Source organism: Hyperolius riggenbachi, chromosome 5, assembly GCF_040937935.1.
Source record: "Hyperolius riggenbachi isolate aHypRig1 chromosome 5, aHypRig1.pri, whole genome shotgun sequence".
NCBI classification, from domain to species: domain Eukaryota; kingdom Metazoa; phylum Chordata; class Amphibia; order Anura; family Hyperoliidae; genus Hyperolius; species Hyperolius riggenbachi.
In genome coordinates this window covers 150,786,307-150,807,488 of record NC_090650.1, presented here as the reverse complement: position 1 = coordinate 150,807,488, position 21,182 = coordinate 150,786,307, and the positions used below count along the sequence as shown (strand labels likewise).

The 21,182-nt window shown below is 43.2% G+C and overlaps 1 pseudogene; it reads left to right on the top strand.

The window, feature by feature from the left end:
- The first annotated feature begins 11,662 nt into the window (after window positions 1-11,662).
- Window positions 11,663-11,777, top strand: LOC137520054 (U2 spliceosomal RNA; annotated as a pseudogene).
- Window positions 11,778-21,182: the final 9,405 nt, after the last annotated feature.

Here is a 21,182-nt window from a genome sequence, read left to right as displayed (position 1 = left end):
TGCTATCCGCACGCTTCTTGTCCTCGTGCAAGGCCTGGGTTGTTGTGTCTCAAAAAGCATGGCCTTCTCCTCCTGCGCCTGCTCCTGTTCCATCACGTGTGCTGCTGCTGCTGGGTTAGCGTTACCGGTCCCTTTTCCTGGAACCTCTTCTCTGTATTACATTTATGACTGCATGGCGACAAAAAGCATGTTACCTGTGCAAAGAAACATGACATTTTCCACATTTAAAAGACAGTTTTTCCTTTGAAACTTTACAATCAATTTTCTCAAAAACTATAAGCTCTTTTTCAAATATTTTTTTTCCTCTTGTACCCACTCCCAAGGTGCACATACCCTGCTAATTTGGGGTATGTAGCATGTAAGGAAGCTTTACAAAGCACGAAAGTTCGGGTCCCCATTGACTTCCATTATGTTCGGAGTTTGGCGCGAACACCCGAACATCGTGGCGATGTTCGGTGAACGTTCGCAAACCCGAACATCTAGATGTTCGCCCAACACTAAATGCTATATAGTCTGGCTGAGCGGTGTACACAGAGTGGCAGTAAACAATGCTATATAGTCTGGCTGAGCGGTGTACACAGAGTGGCAGTAAACAATGCTATATAGTCTGGCTGAGCGGTGTACACAGAGTGGCAGTACACACAATGCTATATAGTCTGGCTGAGCGGTGTACACAGAGTGGCAGTAAACAATGCTATATAGTCTGGCTGAGCGGTGTACACAGAGTGGCAGTAAACAATGCTATATAGTCTGGCTGAGCGGTGTACACAGAGTGGCAGTACACACAATGCTATATAGTCTGGCTGAGCGGTGTACACAGAGTGGCAGTAAACAATGCTATATAGTCTGGCTGAGCGGTGTACACAGAGTGGCAGTACACACAATGCTATATAGTCTGGCTGAGCCGTGTACACACAGTGGCAGTAAACAATGCTATATAGTCTGGCTGAGCGGTGTACACACAGTGGCAGTACACACAATGCTATATAGTCTGGCTGAGCGGTGTACACACAGTGGCAGTACACACAATGCTATATAGTCTGGCTGAGCGGTGTACACAGAGTGGCAGTACACACAATGCTATATAGTCTGGCTGAGCGGTGTACACAGAGTGGCAGTAAACAATGCTATATAGTCTGGCTGAGCGGTGTACACAGAGTGGCAGTACACACGATGCTATATAATCTGGCTGAGCCGTGTACACACAGTGGCAGTAAACAATGCTATATAGTCTGGCTGAGCGGTGTACACACAGTGGCAGTACACACAATGCTATATAGTCTGGCTGAGCGGTGTACACAGAGTGGCAGTAAACAATGCTATATAGTCTGGCTGAGCGGTGTACACAGAGTGGCAGTAAACAATGCTATATAGTCTGGCTGAGCGGTGTACACAGAGTGGCAGTACACACAATGCTATATAGTCTGGCTGAGCGGTGTACACAGAGTGGCAGTAAACAATGTTATATAGTCTGGCTGAGCGGTGTACACAGAGTGGCAGTAAACAATGCTATATAGTCTGGCTGAGCGGTGTACACAGAGTGGCAGTACACACAATGCTATATAGTCTGGCTGAGCGGTGTACACAGAGTGGCAGTAAACAATGCTATATAGTCTGGCTGAGCGGTGTACACACAGTGGCAGTACACACAATGCTATATAGTCTGGCTGAGCGGTGTACACACAGTGGCAGTACACACAATGCTATATAGTCTGGCTGAGCGGTGTACACAGAGTGGCAGTACACACAATGCTATATAGTCTGGCTGAGCGGTGTACACAGAGTGGCAGTACACACAATGCTATATAGTCTGGCTGAGCGTTGTACACAGAGTGGCAGTAAACAATGCTATATAGTCTGGCTGAGCGGTGTACACAGAGTGGCAGTACACACAATGCTATATAGTCTGGCTGAGCCGTGTACACACAGTGGCAGTAAACAATGCTATATAGTCTGGCTGAGCGGTGTACACACAGTGGCAGTACACACAATGCTATATAGTCTGGCTGAGCGGTGTACACACAGTGGCAGTACACACAATGCTATATAGTCTGGCTGAGCGGTGTACACAGAGTGGCAGTACACACAATGCTATATAGTCTGGCTGAGCGGTGTACACAGAGTGGCAGTAAACAATGCTATATAGTCTGGCTGAGCGGTGTACACAGAGTGGCAGTACACACAATGCTATATAGTCTGGCTGAGCCGTGTACACACAGTGGCAGTAAACAATGCTATATAGTCTGGCTGAGCGGTGTACACACAGTGGCAGTACACACAATGCTATATAGTCTGGCTGAGCGGTGTACACAGAGTGGCAGTAAACAATGCTATATAGTCTGGCTGAGCGGTGTACACAGAGTGGCAGTAAACAATGCTATATAGTCTGGCTGAGCGGTGTACACAGAGTGGCAGTAAACACAATGCTATATAGTCTGGCTGAGCGGTGTACACAGAGTGGCAGTAAACAATGCTATATAGTCTGGCTGAGCGGTGTACACAGAGTGGCAGTAAACAATGCTATATAGTCTGGCTGAGCGGTGTACACAGAGTGGCAGTACACACAATGCTATATAGTCTGGCTGAGCGGTGTACACAGAGTGGCAGTAAACAATGCTATATAGTCTGGCTGAGCGGTGTACACACAGTGGCAGTACACACAATGCTATATAGTCTGGCTGAGCGGTGTACACACAGTGGCAGTACACACAATGCTATATAGTCTGGCTGAGCGGTGTATACAGAGTGGCAGTACACACAATGCTATATAGTCTGGCTGAGCGGTGTACACAGAGTGGCAGTACACACAATGCTATATAGTCTGGCTGAGCGTTGTACACAGAGTGGCAGTAAACAATGCTATATAGTCTGGCTGAGCGGTGTACACAGAGTGACAGTACACACAATGCTATATAGTCTGGCTGAGCCGTGTACACACAGTGGCAGTAAACAATGCTATATAGTCTGGCTGAGCGGTTTACACAGAGTGGCAGTACACATAATGCTATATAGTCTGGCTGAGCGGTGTACACAGAGTGGCAGTAAACAATGCTATATAGTCTGGCTGAGCGGTGTACACAGAGTGGCAGTAAACAATGCTATATAGTCTGGCTGAGCGGTGTACACAGAGTGGCGGTACACACAATGCTATATAGTCTGGCTGAGCGGTGTACACAGAGTGGCAGTAAACAATGCTATATAGTCTTGCTGAGTGGTGTACACAGAGTGGCAGTACACACAATGCTATATAGTCTGGCTGAGCCGTGTACACACAGTGGCAGTAAACAATGCTATATAGTCTGGCTGAGCGGTGTACACACAGTGGCAGTACACACAATGCTATATAGTCTGGCTGAGCGGTGTACACACAGTGGCAGTACACACAATGCTATATAGTCTGGCTGAGCGGTGTACACAGAGTGGCAGTAAACAATGCTATATAGTCTGGCTGAGCGGTGTACACAGAGTGGCAGTACACACAATGCTATATAGTCTGGCTGAGCCGTGTACACACAGTGGCAGTAAACAATGCTATATATAGCGTGGCTGAGCGAGGTACACAGTGGCAGTACACACACTGCTATATAGTGTGGCTGAGCGAGCGGTGTACTACTGTTCCCAGCAGCGACACACAATGACTGGGGGACCCTGGCTAGCGTGGCTGGAGCGCGAACTACCCTGCCTGCCTACTAAACCCACAGACAAATTGCGGAGATATGACGTGGTTCGGGTATTTATATACCCGAACCACGTGACCGTTCGGCCAATCAGAGCGCGTTCGGGCCGAACCACGTGACCCGTTCGGCCAATCAGAGCGCGTTCGGGGGCCGAACCACGTGACCCGTTCGGCCAATCACAGCGCTAGCCGAACGTTCGGGGAACGTTCGGCCATGTGGCCGAACGGTTTGGCCGAGCACCATCAGGTGTTCGGCCGAACTCGAACATCACCCGAACAGGGTGATGTTCTGCAGAACCCGAACAGTGGCGAACACTGTTCGCCCAACACTAGCTGAAGCCAGCCTAGCATGTACCATTTATGCTCAATCCATTTATGCTCAAAAATACAATTCCGTGGAAAGCGGTGACCATCCCTACTAGAGAGAGAGAGAGAGAAGGGAGAGATGAATCTACCTGGCTATCTGACACAGGAGACCAGAGTTCAAATTTCGTCTCTGTCTGTTCAGTAAGCCAGCACCTATTCAGTAGGAGACCTTAGGCAAGTCTTCCTAATACTGCTACTGTCTATAGAGTGTGCCATAGTGGCTGCAGCTTTGAGTCCGCCAGGAGAAAAGTATAATAAAAATGTTATTTGTCTTGTTTAATTTTTTTCTTGGATAGAGCATAAATGGTACATGCTAGGCTAGCTTCAGCTAGTAGTGTTGGTGGTATAATGGATATGTTAGTTACCTACCATACACTGAGACCTGGGTTCAATTTCCAGCCATGGTATGTGAGCTGGCTTTTGAAATACTGTAATTCCCTGCCAGATGAGACCCTCCTCCCTCCGGTAGGAGGGAGGAGGTAATAGGCAGGAGGGTGCAGCCTATAAGAGGCTAATTAAACTCTCCCTAGCAGAGTGTGTGTAGCAGCTGTCCCTTAACTAATTAGTGTAGGCAGACGAGTGAGTCAAATGGCACAAGGACCTTGCCTTGTATAAAGGGGGGTGGGGCTTCAAGAGTGAGTGCAGTCTGATTGGCAACAATGTGCCTGCTGACTGTGGAGGGTCAAAGTTTTGCTCAATAGAGCATTATGGGGCGAATCGAACTTCCGGGAAAGTTCGCCTTTGGCAGGCGAATGCGAACCACCGAAGTTCACCAGGAAACATTCGGGACATCTCTAGTCTGGACTGGACAAAATGGGATGACACTGCTAGTTCCTGATTCTGATTGCGGACCGCACTCTTGTGCGATGAAAGACGCACACGTAAAGGTTGTGTCGTCATACTGACATAATCTAAGCCACAAGGGCATTTAATAAGATACACAACGTACGTTGAGTCACAAGAATAGCGTCCATAAATCTTAAATTCAGTTCACAAGGATGGATGATTAAAACTATCACCCTTCACAATATGGCTACAGACATGGATAAGTGCCAAATTTACTCGCTGAATCAACAGTTGCAGTAGTCGTCCCATATTTATCTCGCCCCAATTTATAATCGTAGGGGGTCTTTTGAAGGACAAAAGTGGGAGATATCTGAGTTCATGTACTTGTGGGAAGGATTGGCGTAAGAGGACCCAATACTTCCATATAATAGACCCCAGCTGAGCGCTGCAGGCATTATAGGTGGAAACAAAGGGGAGTCTAAGGCCCTGTTGATGCTTAGGTCTATTGTCCCGTTCCCTAAAAGTATAGTCAGTGTAACCTTGTTGTTTGAATCTAGAGACAATCTCCTGAAGTTGCTGGTCACGCAAAGTAGGATCTGAACAATTATAGAAATTCTAGCAAATTGTCCTCGGGGAATATGCTCTCTCACAGATCGAGGATGGAAACTCGAAAATTCTAAGAGGGAATTGCAATCAGTTGGTTTTACAAAAAAGGTGCACAGAATCCCCCCAAGAGAGTGTTGAGACAACGCAAGGATCCAACTCACAATTAGTGGTTAATATCTCTTCATACCCTCTTACTGATATTGAGACACGAGCCCTCAGTCATGGACTGTCCTATTGTCCTACAAGATTACCCAATTTTTTCCAATTTGAACAGGAGTGTTTTCAATTTTTTAGATCTATTAAATTAAAAATATTTTTTTTCTAACAATCCATTGCCGAATAGACTTCCCTCAAGTGATGACGATTCTTTACATCTTCGAGATTTTGGACTTAGGAACAAGAGTTCTTTCATGCCACTGAATCATCCCGTTGTGGAATTATTTTCTAAGAATCTTATGGACGATCTTAAAAGAGTGGAGCAAGATTTCAAACAGAAACAAACTCAAGTCAACTTTAATACGAACAAACAGGAAAGAGATGTCTTGACTGCCCTACAACATAATGATGCTATTACCATTTGCGCAGCCGATAAAGGCGGTGCGGTGGTGGTGCTTGTTACATCATATTATCAAGAGGAGATCTTAAATCAGTTGGCTCAACCAGAGGTCTATTTGAGACTTAATGGCGATCCTTTAGCCAATATTATTCGAAGAATCGATCATCTTCTTGATAATGCTATCCAACAGAGCATTATTGATAGTGACTTGAGAAAATCCCTAAAAAGGATTATCCAGCTACTCCTACTTTTTATATTCTTCCGAAGATTCACAAGAATACACGCCGACCACCGGGGCGACCCAGCCTTGCAGCCTTTGGTTATTGGTCTGTATTTGTATTTGAAAGATACTTCTATGTGTCTTAGCAAACTTAGCTCACTTGATGTTGGAGATGAGGAGGTCTTTCTTGTTACGTTGGATGTTGAGAGCCTCTACACCTCCATCCTACATGATTAAAATGCGAAGCAGGATGGATTAGACTAACAGAGGCGCCAGCAGGATAAAAGGTAATAAATTTTTTTTAAAATTTGCTGGGAGGCAGTGGTGGACTTACCTCCGGAAGGCAGACTCAAAATACTGTCTGAATTAAACAAATAAATTTATTATTGGTACCCCCAAAAGATGCAACGCGTTTCGCAGGCACAGCCCGCTTCATCAGGCAATAAGATAGGGGACAAACTGTGGACAAAGACAAAAGACGTTGCTGTAGCGAGCCACATAAAATTAACAAAGTGTGTAGTATCATGCAAATTGTATGCAACATTTTCACAATATAAACACTGGATATAAGGTTGCACAATTACAACAAGGTTGACAGACCCTAGCATCATAAAATTTACAAAAAAGTCAGTGCATCTTGTAGCCTAAGGAATAATTCAATTTAGTGTAGGAGGCAAGAAAGTGCAGAGTGCTAATTATGTAGTGCAAAATATTGCTAATAAGGTGCCATAGTGTAGTAGCGCAAAATGTGTGACCGCAGACACAATTAATTGTAAAGTGCAGCAGTATGGGGCAAGTATAAGTAAAAATGCATTGCATAAAAGTATGTAGTATCATGCAAATTGTATGCAACATTTTCACAATATAAACACTGGATACAAGGCTACACAATTAGAACAAGGACTACAGACCCTAGCATCATAAAATCCACAAAAAAGTCATTGCATCTTGTTGCCTAAGGACAAATTCAATTTTGTATAGGAGGCAAGAAAGTGCAGAGTGCTAACTATGTAGTGCAAAATATTGCTAATAATAAGGTGCAGTAGTGCAGCAGCACAAAATGAGTGACCGCAGAAAAATAATCATAAAGTGCAGCAGTACAGGGCAGATATAAGTAAAATGCATTGCATAAAAGTACGTAGTATCATGCAAATTGTATACAACTTGTATGCAACATTTTCACAAAATGAACACTGGATATGAGGCTGCACAATTGAGACAAGGTTGGCAAACCCTAGCGGTATAAAATCCACAAAAAAGTCAGTGAATCCTGTAGAAAAATTCAATTTTATGCAGGAGGCAAGAAAGTGCAGAGTGCTAACTATGTACTGCAAAATATTGCTAATAAAGTGCTAAAGTGTGGCAGCACAAACTGAGTGACCGCAGAAAAAATAATCGTAGTGTGCAGCAGTATACGGCACAGATTAATAAAAATACATTGCATAAAAGTAAATTGCATAAAAGTTGTAGTGCGGCAGGGTATAGTGAATATAAGCAAGGGATTGTGAAATATATTTTAGGATAAAATAGTAAAATAGAAATGGTAGTAGTCTTACCAGTAGCTCGTCAGTAGCACGAATGGCACCTCTGTGATGAAGTGAGGACACTTCATGCTTTATATATGGTGCCTGGGATGTGTCTGCCAATGGAAGGAAGCAGAGGGTGTAGGGTGGGCGGGGCAGAGATACGTGGAGGGGGACAGGCAGCCAATCGGCTGTTGCCAAATGTAATGGGGCCATTTGTATTGAAAACTACTATAGTAGTGTGTTGCTGCCATCATGTGGTTATTAAACGGTATGGCACCTAGTGAATTAAATAGGGGGAAAAAAAAAAAAAAAACACACAACACCCATACCACAATTTTAGCATCTTGCATAGATTTTAGTTCAAATGCCCACTTCTGTATTTGTAAGAATTTTAGTCGGAGGATGCAATATATAGCACAAACATAAAAATAAGATAAAAATAAACATACACAATATTTATATAATCATCATTAACCACTTCGTCCACAGGTCAGTAGATATACGTCCTCTGGGACTTCATCTAAGCCACAGGTCAGTAGAATCTACTGACCTGTATTGAAGCAGTGCTGTGCAGGATTGGGCTTGCTCCTGTGCACATTTCTGGCACTATCTGATGCAGGACTAATTGGTGAACGGGAATATAAGTTTCCTGAGCTAATGACATTGATTTTTACCATTAAAAACACTTTTATTTTCTCATTCATAGTGAAAAACACACTCTGTAGCATTATTTCAGAATCAAATATCGTCACCATAAATTGTGACAGGAACATAATCTAAGTTTTGTGATAAACAATAGAAACAGCCAAACAAAATGTGTGTTTTTTATCTACAGTAGCACTTTTTATTTTTAAACGGGAATTGGTAAAACTGAGAAATACATGTTTTTTCTATTTTTTTCTTTGTTTTACCAATAAAATTCATAGAAAGCAAAATTGTTTGAGGGAAAAAATGGCATACTATGAAAGCCTAGTTTGTCTTGAAAAAAACAATATATATTTCATTTCTGTGTCATAAGTAGGGACAAAGTTATTTCTGATTAAATAGGGACATAGCTAAACTGTCAAAACTGCTCTGGTCAATATGTTGAAAACAAGGTCTGGATGCGAAGTGGTTAAATAAATATAATCATTAAAAGGTATGATAAAAGAGTTTTGATAAAAGAGAGCGGCAGAAATGAATAAAACGCTGCTAGATATGATAGTGAATTTAGTGAATTTTTTCGAGTTGCTCGTTTAGTCCCTCAGGGACGAGGGTTTTCAGAATTTGTATCCAATACATTTCAGTTTTTCTGAGACGATCAAGGGCATCCGGCAAGTGAGCACGTACTGAGTCAATTAATGTAATACGAAAAAAATCGGGATCATTGTCGTGATGGGTGAAAAAGTGACGTGAGACGCTGTGAAGGGGAAATTTGTTAATGATGTTTCTTTCGTGCTGGCCAATCCTGCTGCGTGCCATTTGGGTGGTCCGCCCCACGTACTGGAGCCGGCAGGGGCATGAAATGAGGTAAATGACATACTTTGATTCACATGAGAGGTGTCTATTGATCGGATACTGGATATGGGTAATGTAAGAAGTAAAGGAGGTGTCTGGCTGGATGAATTTGCAGGCTGTACAACGAGGTTTGTTGCATGGATAACAACCTGGAGCCTGTTGGGGTGGGGTATTATGAGTGGGGTGTGGCGCAGAGAGTCGACTGGGGGCCAGAATGTTTTTGAGATTTGGCGCTCTTCTATAGGTGATAGCTGGTTTGTGGGGTAGTAGAGGCCGGAGGAATGGATCTTGCATAAGGATGTCCCACCTGTTCTTAATGATGTTTCGTATTTGCACGTGTTGGGAATTGTAACGTGTAATAAATCTAGGTGGACCTTCTGTGTTGGAGGGGGTGGACAGATTGGTGGCGGACTTCGGTATTTTTGGCTATGTATTTGGCATCCTTGATTAATTTCTTGGGGTATTTGCGAGCCGTGAACTTTTGGGTGAGTATATTGGATTGAATTTCATATTGTTGTGGATCTGTACAGTTTCTGTAAATTCTTCTGTATTGGCTATAAGGTGTATTGGTGATCCAGGGATGGTGATGGAAGCTGTCAAAGTGAATGTAATTGTTCGCATCAACCGGCTTGAAGTAAGTTTTGGTTTTGATGTGGTTCATGTCAATATAAAGTGTCAGGTCTAGGAATTCTATGGAGGATGTGTGGTGGTGGTGGTGTGTGAACTGGAGACCGGCTGTGTTGGAGTTAAGGTAACTGACAAAGTGAGGGATGAGTGTGGTGTCCCCCCTCCAAATAAAGATGAGATCATCAATGTATCGTTTATAAAAGATAATGTTGTGTGAATATGGATTGTTGGTGGTCAAATTGAGATGTTCTAGATAGCCAATGGTGAGATTGGCATAGGATGGGGCAAAGAAGCTCCCCATCGCTGTGCCACTGGTCTGATGGTATATTTTATCATTGAAAGTGAAAATCTTTTGGGGTACCAATAATAAATTTATTTGTTTAATTCAGACAGTATTTTGAGTCTGCCTTCCGGAGGTAAGTCCACCACTGCCTCCCAGCAAATTTTAAAATTTTTTTATTACCTTTTATCCTGCTGGCACCTCTGTTTCTCTTGCGATAATACTGTGTCCACCCCTGGTGGAGGGGTGACCTACCCCTACTTTCCTGATCTACAGAGAGCGACATCTTAATCCTGAGTGAGGACAGGTCTAATCTCCTCACCTGCATCTACAGTGGTTGCCTAAGAGGTAACCCATGTTTGTGAGTATATTCATCTCACACTTACATTTATCCACGGTTTCCAATACATACTACACTATATTGGGCTCTCGGTGTCTCCTATTTAGGATGGATTAGACGTTTAAGAACTTTAGATAGAGGAGGTTTAAATAGAGAGTATGACTTGTCTTTTTGCATTTGATCAGGGTCAGGTCTGTGTGGTTATTGGGGTTAGTGTATATTAGGTAGAGGTATTTTCCGCACTTTTGGAGATGATTTATAGGATGTATCTAATGTTTTTACATTGAGATTTCATTTTTCCTTAAGATTATTTCCCTATTTTTCTATGTTTTTAATGTGATAAGTTGCTCTGTATTTGTATTCAAGAGGAGTGACCAATTTTGAGCATATCAATATTTTGACTTCTTTGCAGCTTTTTGCGTACAATTTTACGTTTTTCCACATTCAACTCTATGCATCATGTCTGTTTTAAATTCTTTTTTCGTATTGTTTTACGCTATTCCCATGGTTTTTACGCGTTTTTGAATGTCAGTATTCATGCATACGTTGTGGGAGTGTTTTTGACAGTGATGTCATTTGTGGGATGTACTTCCTGTGTACTGAAGTTCCCCAACAGGTCCTCCTGTTTTTGATTTGCCCTGATTGGTTGCTCCTCAAGCATCTGTTTGTTGATTGGTTGACATTTGAATCTGTAGCCATATAAAAGGAAGTGTGTAAGCACTGTTTGTCAGAATGAGCTTGCAACTTGAAGAAGAAGCATGTCGCTTTGAAACAGCGGGCTGCAGTTGCCCTCAGCCTATTCTTGATATGTGATATTTGGTTTTTGCTATTTTTGAACTCGGAGGGCAATGAGTTCTAATCAGCTATAGCACGCTGGTCTCCATTTCTGAGTGCTGAGTCCAACATTTTTGCAAGGTAATAATTTCAATGAGAATTAAAAAAAAAAATGAAACAAAATCAGGTGTCAGGCTGCCGGCTGCAGAAGGCCTGACTGACATTCATGGTGGGGGTTGGCAGTGGCACACCCAACTCCAATGCAGAGTCATGCAGTGGAGGCTTGCCGCCAGTTGCCATTGGTGTTCATTGGGTGGCAGGCGGCAGCAGGCCTGCCTGCCATTCGTGGTGGGGTCGGTGTCACTCAACTGCAATGCTGAGCCACGAGTGGAGACTTGCAAGCAATGAAACGCTTCTCTGCCTTTTGGCTAAGACCAAGTGTAGTATCAGTTTTCCTAAGTTTCATGGAAATGTAGGTTATTGAAAAAAAAATACTTGAAAGTTATTTATGTATAGATTTGTTAGTAAGAAAAACTACTTTATCTATAAAAAATAAAAACAATGTCAAGGTAATTATTTCAATGATAATTTTCAATTATGATACACAGTGTGCTGGCTTGCTTGCAATAGTTAGAAGAGTATAGTAGAACTACAAGGCCCAGCAACTGACTGTGGCCTGTATGCAGTGTGTAAGTTTAACCCACACAGACAGATATCAATAAAAGATACAGTTCAAAGTTAAGCAGAGCTTACGATAATAGACAGTGTGCTGGCTTGTAATAGATAGAAGAGGATAGTAGAACTGAAAGGCCCAGCAATGACTGTGGCCTTGCCTGTATGCAGTGTCACACAAAACACACACACACAAAAAAATAGAACAATATGAGCCCTCAAAAGTGCTTTTGTTTTGGGGTGCTTTCAGCAATAAAAAACAGCCTAGCTAACTGTCCCTGTCTCTCTGTGGGCTGTATGCAGTGAGTCACCCACAAAGAGAGCTATCCTTTAGTAAGTTCAATCACACAAATACAGTGGAAAGATATGCACTAGTCCAGTGTGCTGTCACACATATGCAGTGGAAAGATATGCACTGGTCTAAAACAGTGTGCAGTTACACAGATGCAGTGGAAAGATATGCATTGGTCTAATACAGTGTGCTGTCACACAGATGCAGTGGAAAGATATAATTTTATTTATTTATTTCAGTATTTATATAGTGCCAACATATTGCGCAGCGCTGTACAGAGTATATTGTCTTGCTGCCACACAGGTACAGGTGAAAGGTATGCACTGGTATAATACAGTGAGCTGTCACACAGATGCAGTGGAAAGATATGCACTGGTCTAAAACAGTGTGCAGTTACACAAATGCAGTGGAAAGATATGCATTGGTCTAATACAGTGTGCTGTCACACAGATGCAGTGGAAAGATATTATTTTATTTATTTATTTCAGTATTTATATAGTGCCAACATATTACGCAGCACTGTACAGAGTATATTGTCTTGCTGTCACACAGGTACAGGGGAAAGGTATGCACTGGTATAATACAGTGAGCTGTCAGACAGATACAGGGGAAAGGTATGCACTGGTAGAATACAGTGTGCTGTCACACAGATACAGCAGAAAAGTGTGCACTGGTATTACACAGATACAGCGGAAAGGTATGCACTGGTACAATACAGTGTGCTGTCACACAGGTACAGGGGAAAGGTATGCACTGGTATAATACAGTGTGCTGTCACAGAGATACAGGGGAAAGGTGTGCACTGGTATAATACAGTGTGCTGTCACATAGTACAGTGGAAAGGTATGCACTGCACTGGTATAATACAGTGTGCTGTCACACAGATGCAGTGGAAATATATGAACTGGTCTAATACAGTGTGCTGTCACACAGATGCAGTGCGAAGATATGCACAGGTATAATACAGTGTGCTGTCACACAGATACAGCAGAAAGGTATGCACTGGTATCACACAGATACAGCGGAAAGGTATGCACTGGTATAATACAGTGTGCTGTCACACAGGTACAGGGGAAAGGTATGCACTGGTATAATACAGTGTGCTGTCACACAGATACAGCAGAAAGGTATGCACTGGTTTAATACAGTGTGCTGTCACACAGATACAGGGGAAAGGTATGCACTGGTATAATACAGTGTGCTGTCACAAAGTACAGTGGAAAGGTATGCACAGGTATAATAGAGAGTGCTGTCACACAGATACAGCGGAAAGGTATGCACTGGTACCACACAGATACAGCGGAAAGGTATGCACTGGTATAATACAGTGTGCTGTCACACAGATACAGCAGAAAGGTATGCACTGGTTTAATACAGTGTGCTGTCACACAGATACAGGGGAAAGGTATGCACTGCTATAATACAGTGTTCTGTCACAAAGTACAGCAGAAAGGTATGCACTGGTATAAAACAGTATGCTGTCACACAGATACAGCGTAAAGGTATGCACTGGTATAATACAGTAGGCTGTCACACAGATACAGGGAAAAGGTATGCACAGTGGTAATACAGTGTGCTGGGCCTGGCACAGTAGTACAACAAGGGCCAGCTGCGACAGACAGAGCTGTATCTATGCAGTGTCAGTGTCACACACAAAAAAACACATCAGAAGAATATTAGCTTTCAAAAGAGCTGTTTTGAAAGATATGCAGTGGTAATACTGTGTGCTAGCTGGGCCTGGCACAGCTGTGACAGACAGGGCTGTATTTATGCAGTGTCAGTGTCACACACACACACACAAAAAAAAAAAAACACCGGAAGAATATTAGTTCTCAAAAGAGCTGCTTTTGGGGTACTTTCAGCAACACATTTCAGCGAGGAGCAAGCTAACAGCCTAACTAACGCTTTTCCTATCTCTCCAGCAACCTCTCCCTTCCTCTCACTAATAGCAGCATCAGCAGACTGAGGACATGGCCGACGCCGCAGCGATTTTATAGAAGGGTTGGTGGGGGTCAAGGAGGGAGTGCAGCCTTATTGGCTGCCATGTGTCTGCTGACTGTGATGTAGAGGGTCAAAGTTTAGCCCAATGACGAGATATAGTGGGCGGGTCGAACGCGGCATGTGTTCGCTACCCGCCGCGGGTAGCTGATATCCGTGCAGACTCCCCCTTCGGGCCATCTCTATTTGCTAACTTACAAACTGCTGCAATCAGAGAGTGCAGAAAGACTGCAACAAATTTGTCAGGCTGGTTAAATTGCAAATCTATAGTACTCCGAGACCCGTATAGGAGAAACATCATAACTCAGCCCCTATTCAACAAAAACATCTAGAGTAGTACTGTAAAACAAGAAGGTAGACATTCTAGAGCCCCCAATCGTGTATTATTGATAATATAATGTAAATATGGTATGCAGTGAATGATACTCACAAGTATGGATTGCCAAGACCAGGCAACCACTTAAAAAGCAAGAGGGGAGATTAGGCATGTCCCCACTCAGGCTAAGAAGTCGCTCTCCAAACACTCAGAACACTGGCTGTGCATGGACGAATGCACTCAGACTGGTCATGGACATAAAAGGTCATGGATGCACAGTAGAACAAAACGGAAGCGGGAAAAAAGGGCGCAGGCCGCTAGTGGACAAAAAGGGCGCCGCCATTTACTCTCATAATAAATAACGTTTAATGGGCGCCGAGCAGGAAAAAAGGGCGCAGGACATAAATAACGTTTACAAACGGCGCCAGGAGATTTTTAATGATTTATAAGTGTGCTTGTGGTGATTTACGTTTATAAAATGCACCCGTGCCGAATAACATTTATAAAAATACTAAACATATTTATCTTATTTAACTAATTAAAACATTATTTAAAGTTTTATCCCTTACTGTTTGTAAAACATTATTATTCACAAAATAAAGCGATATGTACATAACGTAAATTGCAAAATATTTTTTGCATCCACAATTAGTAAAACATTATTATACACATAATAAAGGGGGGGTCTTAGGTTTATGCACCACCAGGGGGGTCTTAGGTTTAGGCACCAACAGGGGGGTCTTAGGTTTAGGCACCAACAGGGGGGTCTTAGGTTTAGGCACCACCAGGGGGGTCTTAGGTTTAGGCACCAACAGGGGGGTCTTAGGTTTAGGCACCAACAGGGGGGTCTTAGGTTTAGGCACCACCAGGGGGGTCTTAGGTTTAGGCACCAACAGGGGGGTCTTAGGTTTAGGCACCAACAGGGGGGTATTAGGTTTAGGCACCAACAGGGGGGTCTTAGGTTTAGGCACCAACAGGGGGGTCTTAGGTTTAGGAACCAACAGGGGGGTCTTAGGTTTAGGCACCACCAGGGGGGTCTTAGGTTTAGGCACCAACAGGGGGGGTCTTAGGTTTAGGCACCAACAGGGGGGGTCTTAGGTTTAGGCACCAACAGGGGGGTCTTAGGTTTAGGCACCAACAGGGGGGTCTTAGGTTTAGGCACCAACAGGGGGGTCTTAGGTTTAGGCACCAACAGGGGGGTCTTAGGTTTAGGCACCACCAGGGGGGTCTTAGGTTTAGGCACCAACAGGGGGGTCTTAGGTTTAGGCACCAACAGGGGGATCTTAGGTTTAGGCACCACCAGGGGGGTCTTAGGTTTAGGCACCAACAGGGGGGTCTTAGGTTTAGGCACCAACAGGGGGATCTTAGGTTTAGGCACCACCAGGGGGGTCTTAGGTTTAGGCACCAACAGGGGGGTCTTAGGTTTAGGCACCAACAGGGGGGTCTAGGGGTTAGGGATAGGTACAGGGAGGGTTCTGTGTAAGAGTAGGCTTAGGTATAGTTTTAGTAAAATTTTAGTAATAATTACTAATGTTTTACAACACTTATTACGAACGTAGTTATATTTATATCATCGTTATAAAGAATATTTTCAGATTTTATTATAAGAACAAACCATAAATGAAGGTTATTCACAATAATATACAATTATAACAATTAAACATATATTATTGTTTTTTTAATAAACGTAATTATAAGTTTAACTTTTGAAACAGGGAATATTAACGTTTTCACAATTTCCGATTTCATAAACATTATTTAATGATTTATAATTGTGTTAAACATTATTTGTAAACGAAATATAGCACACTATTTTTATAAACCCTATTAATGATTAATTATTATTTAGAGTTTACACCCCATGCCCTTTTTGTCCGGGCGCCCTTTTTGTACGTACGCGAACAAAACTGCTGGAGTGTAGCTTTTATCTTCCTGCAGGAGCTCTTTAACTGAAAAGGTGTTGAGGAACCAAGAATGATGGGCTGGTAAGAAAAGCTTTATTCCACAAGAATGTGGCTTCTCTGAGACTCTTTTGAAGAGGGTAAAGGCTCTTTGAGCTCCAAATTTCTACCTTAGTGGTGCTAACAGGTTAACGGGTGGTCCTGTACTGGTGGTGGTAACAGACTAGGTCTACCAAACTACCAAAAGAGTGAGAGTGATAATGTTCATCCAAAGCTTGGTGCTAGTGATAGCGTACCAGAATATTAGTATGTCATCAGCCATCACTACTTTAGGAGATTGCCATTGTCGAAGAGATTGTACACCTTTAGCCTGACCTGGTGCAGAGAATGATCTGCCTTGAAGCAGTTTGTCACTTATTTAAAACTTGCAGCTACTGTTTGGAAAGAGTATCTTACTGATGTTGCTTGTTTCATTTCGCTAAATCTCTCTGATCACATTTTAACCAGTACTGTAATTAAAGTCCTCTTGCCAGGAATGTAAACAGTTTCCCCTAGCCAAAATCATAAATACTTATCCCACATTGGCATTGTACATTCTACAATAATCTTAGAACAGCTTTTACTTCTAAGTATGTCAACAAATGTTGGAATTATTTATATGCCAAGTTGTGTCCCTGAATTCCTTCTGTGCTGCTATAAAATCTACAAAGGCTAAACAAAAAAAAATTCCAGATCACACTTATAAAATTTGACTGTAATAGATGCATTAAATGTGACTGTACAGTTGGAGTACAGATAGTTATGACTTAAAGAGAAACTCCAAGCAAGAATTGAACTTTATCCCAATCAGTAGCTGATACCCCCTTTTACATGATAATGAAAATTGTAAACAGCTTGGAAGTTAGCAAACCAAATGTACATTTTGTCGATTTTGATTGGTTCAATTCTAAAGTGCACATAATTTACCTTAAAGGATATCCTAGATGAGTTGTACAGTCTATCTTCACTTACCTAGGGCTTCTTCCAGCCCCTAGAGGTCACGTGTGTACCTCGCCACACCTCTGGTCTTCTCACAGGTCCCGCTGACCACCTCTGAAGTATTGCCAACCACCCATTGGTCGGTGTCTTTTGCGCATGCGAGGACATGTGCCCGCATAATGCGCAAATGGGCCTGCATCATTGTTAGCTTACTGCGTCTGTGCAGTAGTACTGCACAGGTACAGTATGCTCCCAGTGATGTAAGCATGCTCCCGCTCATGTGCAAAAGATGCCTGCCCATCGGGAGTCAGCAATACATCAGAGGCAGCCAGAGGGACCTGGGAGAAGACCGGAGCTGCGGCGAGGGACACACGTAACCTCTAGGGGCTGGAACAAGCCCCAGATAAGTAAAGCTAGTTTTTACAACTCGCCTTGGATATCCTTTTAATTTTCAAGCCAGAAATATTTGCATCTTTATGACCACCTCTACTCTGCAATAAGAGCAGTTGAAAGAAATTGAGGCAATACTCACTACAGCATCCCTGCAGTCCTTGTAACTTTGTCTTTCCATTGATTTGATTTTTCCAGTCCCATATGGTACGCATTCACTCCTCCTTTAAATACAAGTGCCTTAAGCTCACAGAATGTAGAAATAGAAAAAAATAAATGGGACAGAAAACAGCTTAGAGACCAAAGGATCCCCGTCTCATGGCTCGTTTATGGCTATCATCCATGGTTAGGGAATTTGTAAGGTTGAAGACTTCTGGGCCACCTGACATTCAGATAACAATCACCCTATACAGACACCTGAGTTCCCATAGAAACAATGGAAATGGAGTAACTCTTAAATTCCTGGCTGTGATACAGTTGGGCGAATCAACACAAAAATTAGGTCATAAAAAAACAAAGAAAAGAACCCTCACAGAAGTAATCAAAAAATGTGTGACAAAATTCCTGCTTCTCAGAACTGGGTCCCGGAAGGTAATAACGGCAGAGGCAAAGGATGGGCGGTAACAAACTGACATTTGGTTGAACAGCGAGGAGAACGCCAGCGCATACCACTAAGGCTGCATCTGAAATGACCACCAGCTCAGTGTGCAGCACCTAAATAGATTTTCTGCACACTTCGTATTCAATTCAGATGCAAATCATATGCAAATCTGCTACTACTTATGATGCAAACAGGAAACTCAAGAGGAGGGGGTGGGATCAGCTAACCTGACAGATACATAGTTACAAAGTTAAGGAAAGGTGAGGGGAAAGGCTGCGCATCCCTAAACACATGTTGCAATTGAATGGTTAATCGCACAGGCATACACCGCCTCTGCCAGACTGAAAAATGCATGCCCTGCATCCAAGACAAGTGCTAACATTTATTAAACTAGGAGGAACTTTAGCTTCCAATATGGTGTGCATGCAAAGTATATTATACTGGACACTTGCGCCACGGTGAGGCAAACCTCCGGGCAAGTGACCTAACCTAAATTTGAAACCTTGGGAGCAGCGAAGCAAAAAAAAATGTGTAACTTACATTTGGTTGAACAGCGAGGAGAACGCCAGCGCATACCACTAAGGCTGCATCTGAATTGACCACCAGCTCAGTGTGCAGCACCTAAATAGATTTTCTGCACACTTCGCATTCAATTCAGATGCAAATCATATGCAAATCTGCTACTACTTATGATGCAAACAGGAAACTCAGGAGGAGGGGGTGGGAGCAGCTAACCTGACAGATACATAGTTACAAAGTTAAGGAAAGGTGAGGGGAAAGGCTACGCATTCCTAAACACATGTTGCAATTGAATGGTTAATCGCACAGGCATACACCGCCTCTGCCAGACTGAAAAATGCATGCCCTGCATCCAAGACAAGTGCTGTTCAACCAAATATAAGTTACACATTTTTTTTGCTTAGCTGCTCCCAAGGTTTTAAATTTAGGTTAGGTCACTTGCCCGAAGGTTTGCCTCACCGTGGCGCAAGTGTCCAGTATAATATACTTTGCATGCAAACCATATTGGAAGCTAAAGTTCCTCCTAGTTTAATAAATGTTAGCACTTGTCTTGGATGCAGGGCATGCATTTTTCAGTCTGGCAGAGGCGGTGTATGCCTGTGCGATTAACCATTCAATTGCAACATGTGTTTAGGGATGCGCAGCCTTTCCCCTCACCTTTCCTTAACTTTGTAACTATGTATCTGTCAGGTTAGCTGCTCCCACCCCCTCCTCCTGAGTTTTCTGTTTGCATCATAAGTAGTAGCAGATTTGCATATGATTTGCATCTGAATTGAATGCGAAGTGTGCAGAAAATCTATTTAGGTGCTGCACACTGAGCTGGTGTTCAATTCAGATGCAGCCTTAGTGGTATGCGCTGGCGTTCTCCTCGCTGTTCAACCAAATGTAAGTTACACATTTTTTTTTTGCTTAGCTGCTCCCAAGGTTTTACATTTAGGTTAGGTCACTTGCCCGGAGGTTTGCCTCACCGTGGCGCAAGAGTCCAGTATAATATACTTTGCATGCAAACCATATTGGAAGTTAAAGTTCCTCCTAGTTTAATAAATGTTGGCACTTGTCTTGGATGCAGGGCATGCATTTTTCAGTCTGGCAGAGTCGGTGTATGCCTGTGCGATTAACCATTCAATTGCAACAAGTGTTTAGGGTAACAAACTGAGGTTGAGGCAGCTAGCAGACAAGGACTGGTCAGTAGGGATGGTCGGAAATGACAGTTTCTGATTCCATAGAAATTCTGATTATTACAAATGCCAATACCGATTCTGCAGATATCAGAATCATTTATTTTGCCAAGTACAAATGGGGGTTTGTACCCAGAATTGGTTTTGGCTCATTCAGGTTCTGGAAGGATAATGTCCGAAAGTCAAGAGCTGAGGCTGGCATACTGCAGCACCACCAGTCGCACTTGGCAATCATCTGTCCTCCCTAAGGAGACATGGCGGGAGGGGGACAGAGGGAGGCAAAAGGTTCAGCAGTGATGATCCAGTTTTTCATGAAAGAAACCTCTGGTGATGGCTGACGCTGCTGAGGATCCTGATTGCTGACATCTGGCAGTGCTGGACAAGGTTTTCCAGTTCAAAAGGTGCAGTAGTGTTCATTTCTGTGTGGAGCCCGGCTCCTGGGCAGCAGTGAGCACAGCTGGTCAAGATAATCTGGCTGTCCCCAAAGCATCCAACTGCAATGGCCCTTACTTCTGGTTAGAGATGGCCTGAACGGTTTGCGCGGAGGGTAGTTCGCACGAATTTTCGCCGTTCACGTCCCCGGCGAATAGCGAACTTTTATGCATGTTCGCTCCACCTCCTATACTTGTCATTGGGCTAAACGTTGACCCTTTACATTACAGTCAGCAGACACATGGCAGCCAATCAGGCTACACTCCCTCCTGAACCCTCGCCTTCCTTATAAAACAGCTTTTTTGAGAGCTAATATTCTTCTGATGTGTTTTTTTTGTGTGTGTATGTGTGACACAGATGCATAGACACAGCCCTGTCACAGCTAGCCTTGCTTGCCGACACACTGTATTACCACCAGTGCATTTCTTCCCACTCTCTTTGTGTGATTTAACTTACTAAAGAATAGCTCTATCTGTGGGTGACACTGCATAAATGCAGCCCACAGACAGTTGCTGGCTGCTTGGTATTTGTAGTCCCACTGACTGCCTGCACACTTTATTAGACCAGTGCATATCTTTCCTTTGCATCTTTGTGACTGCACACTGTATTAGACCAGTGCATATCTTTACTTTGCATCTTTGTGACTGCACA